At 41.1% G+C, this 9,810-nt stretch overlaps 1 protein-coding gene across 3 annotated transcripts in view; it reads right to left on the reverse strand.

The window, feature by feature from the left end:
- Window positions 1-9,810, reverse strand: part of LOC139577670 (uncharacterized) — a 50,285-nt gene that overhangs the window by 39,605 nt on the left and 870 nt on the right. For 2 of the 3 annotated variants that reach the window (XR_011675357.1, XR_011675356.1), the window contains exons 2-3: window positions 9,529-9,659; window positions 1,225-7,498 (exon numbers count right to left, since the gene is read on the reverse strand). The exons of the other annotated variant lie outside the window; for it this stretch is intronic. The gene's annotated coding sequence lies outside the window, so the exon portion shown is untranslated. The remainder of the gene's footprint in view (window positions 1-1,224; window positions 7,499-9,528; window positions 9,660-9,810) is intronic. 3 annotated transcript variants of the gene reach the window in all.

Here is a 9,810-nt window from a genome sequence, read left to right on the forward strand (position 1 = left end):
AAGATAATTCTAAACAAGGTTGGAATGTTGTTATACAAATTCAACAAAAGACAAAAATGTAGTTTAAAGCAACAAAAAAAAAACTGTTAATCGCACAGGGATGTAGACTTCAGAATTGCATTGGAGGCATAATTATATGCACTGTACAGCCTTACCTATGGATCTTGGGTCCATGAAATGGACTATCAGCCTATTCAGTGACACCCACAGATTACAATTCTGAAGAGTTTACACATATTAGCGGCGTAGCTCTTATTGTGTTACTTTAACTGTGGAAAATCACCTCACTATTCAGCCTATTGTATTGAACATTCATTTTGCAATGTACACCCTTATGCCTATGATCTTGGGAAGGACTAGGCTGTTTAATGAGGTGATTTCCCACAGTTAAAGTTCCACAATATGAGCTATAGTGCTAATATTTGTTTAAACTATTTACAGTTGTGTTCTGTGTGTGTCACTGAGTAGGCTAATACCCCATTTTATGGACTCAAGATCCAGAGGTAAGGGTGTACATAGCCTGGTTCCTCTCTATGTTTCTTCCGGGGTTCCGGCCTTTCTAGGGACTTTTTCCTAACCACCGTGCTTCTACACCTGCATTGCTTGCTGTTTGGGGTTTTAGGCTGGGTTTCTGTACAGCACTTTGACATCAGCTGATGTATGGTCTTTATAAATAAATTATTGAAAATTTGATTGTACATTGCAATATTAATGTTAAATATGCACAATATTTATTTATTTAACTAAGCAAGTCAGTTAAGAACAAATTCTTATTAACAATGACAGCCAAACCCTAACCCGGACGACGCTGGGCCAATTGTGCACCACCTTCTGGGAGAGGCTGAATAGTGAGGTGATTTTCCACAGTTCCACAATAAGATCTACAACTCTAATATTTCTGCAAACTCTTCAGAATTGTAATCTGTGGGAGTCACAGAGTAGGCTGATACCCCATTTCATGGACCCAGAAGTAAGGCTGTATGTACACTGCAATATAATAACGCCCCAATTTAATTCTGTAGTCTATACATCCACAGTGCGATTTCAACAGATTTGTACTTTGTCAAATTATCATAACATTACAACCTGGTATAGCATTATCTATTGTGGCATGATTCCACTATTTTTATCCGTTTGAATCAGTTTCAATGGGTTACTTTGATTTGAATGCGATCCGCCGATTCCACTATTGTTGTGCACCACACACTGGTATGCAAACAGTACCTCTTGACATTTCTCTGTTTCGGTCGGGGATCTTGACACGACTGGCGAGGACGCGCTCCCTTGCCACCTTCAGTTCCAGTAGTTTCCTTCGCAATCTCCTGTTTTCTTTCTGGCTTTGCGTTATTTCCAAACGAAACACTGCATAGTCGTCGTCTACGAGTTTACAGATCTCAGCTACAGCTGCATTCGCTAGCACCTCCATGATGGAGGCTATTTGAGTGTGAAAAACAATACAGTTAGCCATTGTTCACTAGCGTTATCGAGATCACGTCTATCAATCAAGTCCTGTCTCCAGCGCTTATTAAACACTACACGCTGCAAGTATGTGATGCTGTCCAGTTGAATTAGTCATATATTGAGTTCCAGGGTGTTAATAAACGTCTAAATAACAATGAATGCTAAAGTGGAAATTGTTCTTAGTCACTGTTCACTTTCTGTTTACTTCGTGTGAGTTTCCGGTAGACTGGACGCTGTGTTGGTTATGGTTTCCTTTCACAGGTCGGAGTGTGAATTGCACATTTTGTCACAAAAAAATAAGGGGAAATGGAGAAAATAAATTGCACCATCTAACCCACACATTTTATACACCACTATATCCCAAAAAACTCACCACCCCTATCTCAGTACTCTAGTCCTCCCAGATCTTACTCCAGGCCAACTGGACAGACCCCTTCTTTTAAAACCCCCTTTAGATCTAATGCTCTAAAATCTCTTGCACTCAAAAATATCTCTGCTGCTGCCACTATCAAATCTGTTTTCTGGGATTTACGCTCCATCAGTGCAGTATAATTAATAACCATAGCAGCAAAAAAAAAATTGACATTAAATCTTACCTAACTAAAACTCATCCGCAGGAAAGATTTGGCATCCTGTAGTGCATGTCTTGACTACATCGTTGTAAATAAGCTAGCTATCTAGCTACAGTACACACCTAAGTTAGCTAGCTAAAGTAGCAAGGCTAATTGAGGCTATTTCAAGCAGGCCCAAGATCTTCTCTTCGAAGTGCAAGTCTAGTTTGAAAATACCCAGCTGGTGGTGCGTCAGATGCTCATTCATTTTTTTTTGCCTGAAACAATCAAGTTATTCACTAAACATTCTTCTCTCCAGATACACAAGGTGACATCGCTTTAAGACTTCTGCCAGTCTATCAGCTAGGCAGGAAGACATTCCCGAACCAGCTTCAATGAGACCAGAAAGTCCTTCATTTACTTGCAGCCTGTAAGTTTAAATAGTGGATCGGCATAGGAAGATTGATGGGGAAATTAGATGATAGCATTTTTAAACCTTGAATGAAAGGAACAGCATTCCAAAATATGTTACGCATCACTGCACTCCTAGACATTAGGTAGGTTTCCATTCAATTTGAGACAGATTTTCATTACGAATATAAAATCTGCATAAAACAATATGCGCATTTTCCCACCGGCGATATGTTTCCATCAGACTTTTTGCAGATAAAAAATTACTTTTGCTGTTAAATTCCCATGTACCGAATAAAAATAAATACAAGTTAAATGTGTTTCCATCACATTTTCAACGCTACTGATGGTTTTGTCACAACTGTTGCGTTAAATAACAAATGTGCCTACTCTGGTCTTGGCACATGGGCTCTAGCTAACAGCTCGCACATAGAGTGGAGGTTGGCTATCTACATTATGAGATTATTATGGATAAGAGCGATATTATTTGTCAAACGGCAGCCAATCATCAATCGTGTCACCAGAATAAGACCCTCGATATTTATTGGAAGGGAGTATCTTGCACATTCACCACCATGTGAAGTTAATAATTTATTTAATCTGTAGCCTAATAAACTTTCCAAAGGAGTTTCCATTTAGCTTGGCAAATTTGTCAGAGGATGGGCAGAGGGGGAGAGAGAGAACAAGAGAGGAATATCCTGGAGTGCTGGATATGAGGGAGGATGTAAAGGATGCATTGAATGCACCATTTACCATGGCAGAGATGAAAAGAACAATAGGTAAGGCTGGGTTAACTTCACCTGGGAAAGATGAGGTGTGCTATGTTATGTTGTCCCATCTTAGTGATGAGGCACTGGGTAAGGTTTTGGTGTTGTACAACAAAATCTAATTTTATTTGTCACATGCGCTGAATACAACAGGTGTAGACCTTACAAGCCCTTAACCAACAATGCAGTTAAGAAAATAACCCCCAAAAAGAGAATAACAAATGATTAAAGAGCAGCAGTAAATAACAATAGCGGGGCTATATACAGAGGGTACCGGTACAGAGTCAATGTGTCGAGGTAACATGTACATGTAGGTAGAGTTATTAAAGTGACTATGCATAGAGAATAACAGAGTAGGAGCAGCGTTCCAGGGGGGGGGGGGGCAATGCCAATAGTCTGGGTAGCCATTTGATTAGCTGTTCATGAGTCTTATGGCTTGGGGGTAGAAGCTATTGAGGAGCCTCTTGGACATAGACTTGACGCTCCGGTACCGCTTGCCGTGCGGTAGCAGAGACAGTATGACTAGGTTGGCTGGAGTCTGACAATTTTTAGGGACTTCATCTGACACCGCCTGGTATAGAGGTCCTGGTTGGCCGGAAGCTTGGCCCCGGTGATGGTAGCGCGTACAGCCCAGTACCTCTGTAGTGCCTTGTGGTCGGAGGCTAAGCAGTTGCCATACCAGGCAGTGATGCAACCCGTCAGGATGCTCTCGATGGTGCAGCTGTAAAACCTTTTGAGGATCTGAGGACCCATGCCAAATCTTTTCAGTCTCCTGAGGGGGAATAGGTTTTGTCGTGCCTTCTCCACAGTGTGGGAGAAGGGGAAACTACCAGGCAGTTGGAAGGAGGCAGTAGTGGTACCAATCCGGAAGCCAGGGAAGGACACAACAAGCTATCGGCCAATAGCTTTAACATCACATGTATGTAAGATTATGGAACGTATGATTACAGAGAGGCTAACTTACTTCCGGGAGAGCAGGGGGCTACTATTGCCACATCAGAGTGGGTTCAGGAAGGGAAGGGGAACTATGGACCCAGTGCTCTGCTTAGAAGCAGAGGTAAGGAAGGCTCAGGTGAACAAGGAGACTGTAGTAGCTGTCTTTTTTGATGTGGAGAAAGCGTATGATATGTGGAAGGAGGGGTTGTTAATCAAGCTTGACATTATGGGGGTAGGAGGAAGAAAGTACACTACTGTTCCATTTTGGGGTCACTTAGAAATGTCCTTGTTTTTGAAAGAAAAGCTCATTTTTGTCCATTAAAATAACATCAAATTGATCAGAAATACAGTGTAGACACTGTTAATGTTGTAAATGACTTTTGTTGCTGGAAACAGATGATTTTTAATGGAATATCTACATAGGTGTACAGAGGCCCATTATCAGGCCCATTGTGTTCCAATGGCACGTTGTGTTAGCTAATCCAAGTTTATCATTTTAAAAGGCAATTGATCATTAGAAAACCCTTTTGCAATTATGTTAGCACAGCTGAAAACTGTTCTGATTAAAGAAGCAATAAAACTGGCCTTCTTTAGACTAGTTGAGTATCTGGAGCATCAGCATTTGTGGGTTCGAATACAGGCTCAAAAGGGCCAGAAACAAATAACTTTCTTCTGAAACTCATCAGTCTATTCTTGTTCTGAGAAATTAAGGCTATTCCATGCGAGAAATTGCCAAGAAACGGAAGATCTCGTACAGCGCTGTGTACTACTCCCTTCACAGAACAGCACAAACTGGCTTTAAATAGAATAGAAAGAGGAGTTGGAGGCCCCGGGGCACAACTGAGCAAGAGGACAAGTACATTAGAGTGTCGAGCAACAGAAGCCTCACAAGTCTTCAACTGGCAGCTTCATTAAATAGTACCCGCAAAACATCAGTTTCAACGTCAACAGTGAAGAGGCGACTCTGGGATGCTGACCTTCAAATTACAGGAGGAGGAGGTAGATTTACAAATAGTTTTATTGGTTTTAGAACTTTATTTTTGTCCAGTTAGTGCAAGTTAATTCAATATATTTAGTATAGTTTTATCTAAAAAAATAACTTATTGTTTCACAATTTGGATTTTTATGAAATTTCATTGAGGATGGTCCTCCACTTCCTCCTCAAACGAGCCTCCACTGTTGCATAAACTGGTAACATTATTTGATAACTGGTTAGATGGTGTTATGCTTTCCCAAAACGTTGGTCTACATTAATGTAGCTGGAAGTTAGGTGTTGATAGCAACTGGCTGACTCATGCAGTGCTAACATTAGCCAGTAGTGGAATAAGTAACCAATTGTCACATTTGAGTAAAAGTAAAGATACCTTAATAGAAAATGACTCAAGTAAGTCACCCAGTAAAATATTACTGAGTAAAAGTTTTAAAGAATTTGGTATTAAATATACGTAAGTATCAAAAGTAAATGTAATTGCTGAAATATACTTAAGTATCAAAGTATTAAGCAAACCAGACGGGATATAAAAATAAAAAAAAATCTTACGGATAGCCAGGGGAACTCTTCATAAGACATAATTCACAAACAAAACATTCGGTGTTTAGTGAGTCCACCAGATCAGAGGCAGTAGGGATGACCAGGGATGTTCTCTTGATAAGTGTGTGAATTAGACCATTTTCCTCTCCTGCTAAGCATTCAAAATGTAACAAATACTTTTTGGTGTCAGTGAAAATGTTTGGAGTAAAACGTACATTATAAGTTGTCCAAAATGTAAAGTACAGATACCCCAAAAACTACCTAAGTAGTACTTTACACCACTGACGTTAGCAGGCTAGCAATCCTGCAAGCTGATTTGTAACAATACATTCATAAAGTAAATGTAATTGAAACCAGTAGTAATGAGTGTAAACAATATTGTTTAATATAAAGTTATTTCTGTTGGAGTTTACATTCATGGGGAATAGGCTGGCTTTCCTGGGGCTTACATATTACGTCACACCCCGCGAAAACATCTTCCAGGATGACTTCGGCATTTTTATGGGTTTTATGTAATAACTTGAAAAATTGAAAAGTGAGGTAACTTTGCATTGGGACTTTTGAAGCGTATACTAATGCAAATCCATGTTACATTCAGTTATGTTTATGCTACCTACCCTTTAATGCAGGTTTTGATCTAAACTTCAGAAGCTATCAAGTGGAATGATTACTTTCTATGTTAATAGAGTGGGATGGTTTTTCTGCTGGTGTATCCTGAGGTAGCTCCTCTCTGTGAACTTCTTCCCGCATTGCGTACAGGCGAACTGCCTCTCTCCTGTGTGGACCTTCAGATGTATCTTCAGATTATCCTGGCGGGAGAACCTCTTCTCACACTGGGGGCAGCTGTAAGGTTTCTCCCCTGTGTGGACCCTCTGGTGCCTCTTGAGGTCACGAGCCTGGGCGAAGCGCATATGACACTGGGTACAGCTGTAGGGTTTTACCCCTGTGTGGACCCTCTGGTGGATCTCCACCTTCTGGAGGCAGCTGAATCCTTTATTACAGAACATGCAGAGGAACCGTTTCTCTTTACCATTGCCTGATGTGGCTCCCCCTCCCTGAGCCTGGGCTCTAGCCCTGTCGTTTGAGTTCAATACCTGATCGAAAAGGACGCGGCCTTGTGAATCGGAAGGTCCCATCGAAGTGGACACTGGGTCGCAATCCCTGAGCGAATGTAAAGGGGATTGGATCGCGACATTTGGATTGGTCTCTAAGCTTTCCCTGTAATCTAAGAAATCTCTACCCTGGGACTGTCCGTCTCCTAGGTGACTATCTGCATTCCATGTGGGAGGAATGTCGCCCTCCACTTTCACAGTCACCTCATCTACCACCATAACCTCCACTTTCTTGTCCTGGCACCCTTCAGAGTATACACTACTACTGTACCGGTTCCAGTCCCCTCTAGACAGATCAGTCTGTGTCTCTAAGCCCAAGGATATGTTGCTAGCGTCCGTCTCTGTAGTGTAAGAACAAGACAGATCATCACCGCCAGTGTCTAGCGCGTCACCAACATCTCCATGGGAATAAACTGTCCTCTGGCTCTGGTGAAATACCGGTAAGTACTCTGAGCCGGGAGCAGGAGGACAGCCCAGTCTCTCTGGGTCTGATCTGTGGTCATATCCTGTGTGTAAGAGCCTGTGTGTTTCAGTTAAAGTCTCAGTGTTGATCTCTGACGGTGTTCGGTGTTCCACTGACCCGATGCTGCATCGGATCCTGGGCAGTGCTGGGTCCTCCGTGGCTACAGGGGCCGCTCTAGTCTGGGTCTCTCTGCTGTGTGGTGGGTCCTCTCTTTCAGTCTTCTCCTGCTTGACCAGAGACGATCCTCCAGCCTCTGCATCTACAGACTGACAAGAAGAGAGGTGGTACAGGAGTCTAATTGGATAACAACGTCGTAGGAAAGTCTCACAAGCTCCCATATCCTCCTGAGACCCAGCAATTAATTTTTATGTTCTTTAATGGACATTAGTTTTTGATCGTATCGCTAAGGCCATACATGCCACTGTGTTAGGTCCTGTTGTACCTATGAGAGGACATTTTGGGATTTTCAATTATATCACGTGTAGCGGTGCCACCTTCATAATTCTTTCTTGTGTGTAATTATAATTTTTGAGTATGATATTTAAATTGGTAAACAGGTAAATATCTCAGGAACAGTGTGAGTTTTCAGAGCAGTGGAATAATTTTCACATGAAATAAGATCTAAATAAGAGCTTGTTAATAAATGTTGTCTGTTCATATTTACTATCAATTGAGTCATAAATGGCCACTACAGATCACATACAATAAAAAAATATTAATATAACTTTTTTCTTTGTTTTTGCACCCCAAATGCATTTTATTTTTATTTTTTACATCCACACTTTATGGATCTCTGGAGGCTATGGCAGATAAATGTGGATGTACATTTCAGTTCGCTGCAGCTACTGACTGGAACGAGCTGCAACAAATATTCAAACTAGACAGTTTTAACTCAATTCTTCATTCAAAGACACCATCATGGACACTCTGACAGTTGTGGCTGCTTTGCGTGATGTATTGTTTTCTGTACCTTCTGTGCTGTTGTCTGTGCCCAATAATGTTTGTACCATGTTTTGTGCTGCTGCCATGTTGTGTTGCTACCATGTTGTTGTCATGTTGTGTTGCTGCCATGCTATGTTGTCATCTTAGGTCTCTCTTTATGTAGTGTTGTCTCTTGTCGTGATGTGTATTTTGTCCTATATTTATTTTATATCCCAGCCCCCATCCCCGCAGGAGGCCTTTTGGTAGGCCGTCATTGTAAATAAGAATTTGTTCTTAACTAACTTGCCTAGTTAAATAAAGGTTAAATATATATATTTTTAAGTGAATAGCTTAGGGTAGTGATGGGCATTTGAAATGATTTCACTATTTTAATAATATTATATTTTTAGGATATCCGGATTCATGCGTTTTAAAGAATGTATTTTTATTGGTTTACTTCAATGGAGATTTGAGAGAAGGTGCGCTATGCTAAGGGTGGGGGAGGGTTGAGAGAGGAGCAGGGGCCGGTGTGTGTAGCACTGAGGGAGAAAGAGAAAGTAGCCAAACCAACTCGGGCTAGTTAGACAAACTTGTTGCTGCCAGAGTTTATCTGTCATGCCATCCTGTAGTGCATGTAATGACTGCATCGTTGTAAAAAAGCTAGCTAGCTACAGTAGCCAGCTAAATTAGCCAGCCAGCTAGCTAAAGTAGCAAGGCTAATTGAGGCTATTTCACTGTGCTTCCCATCCTTGTTTACAACTCCATTCATATGAAACAGCATCTGTTGGTTGATCATTGTAGCCTACTCCTCATTTAGCCAGCTTAATTCCGTAACTTTAATTTCCTTTTGCATTGAGTAGAAAGCTCCCACTTCACTTGCTACACATGGTTCCTCTTGATTGACATACAATAACAAGCTACAAATCAAATCAAATTTTATTTGTCACATACACATGGTTAGCAGATGTTAATGCAAGTGTAGCGAAATGCTTGTGCTTCTAGTTCCGACAATGCAGTAATAACCAACGAGTAATCTAACCGAACAATTTCACAACAACTACCTTATACACACAAGTGTAAAGGGATGAAGAATATGTACACCAGTGTGAAACGTGTGTAAGCTAACGGTGCAGTCTTTTTTTATGAGGCACTCTGTCATAACAGTTTTATTAAAACGTTGAATGTAATGATCTATCCTTGCAGGCTATGTAGCAGTGTCACATAGATCATTATTTAATTATAGACACTGCCTTAAAAAAATCTTAAATGAATACTCTCCCTAGTAATCGAATACTAACATCCGTTTTGGATATTCAAATAACCATGCCCATCTCTAGCTGAGGGTAGCCTTTCTGAAATAAACTGGCACACTAACCTCTATCAAGATAACGTGCTGGGTTGAAGTTCCACTCCCCTCATCAACAGTGATTGGTTGGTCATCTCTCCATGTATTGTGTCCCGCTCGCTTCACAAAGCTCCTGTGGCCTCCAGGGAGATTTCCTTCACCTGAGAGTTATTGTGGGAAAAGAGGTGCTTAGTAGAGCCCGACCTATATGCGCAAGTTAGCTAAGTAAGTTAATCAGGTGAATTATTGCCTACGGGTTTTCAGTTGATGGTACTGATCCCAGCTTGCTCCCTCGTTAACTACAATCTCGAC

This window comes from Salvelinus alpinus, chromosome 6 (assembly GCF_045679555.1).
Source record: "Salvelinus alpinus chromosome 6, SLU_Salpinus.1, whole genome shotgun sequence".
NCBI classification, from domain to species: domain Eukaryota; kingdom Metazoa; phylum Chordata; class Actinopteri; order Salmoniformes; family Salmonidae; genus Salvelinus; species Salvelinus alpinus.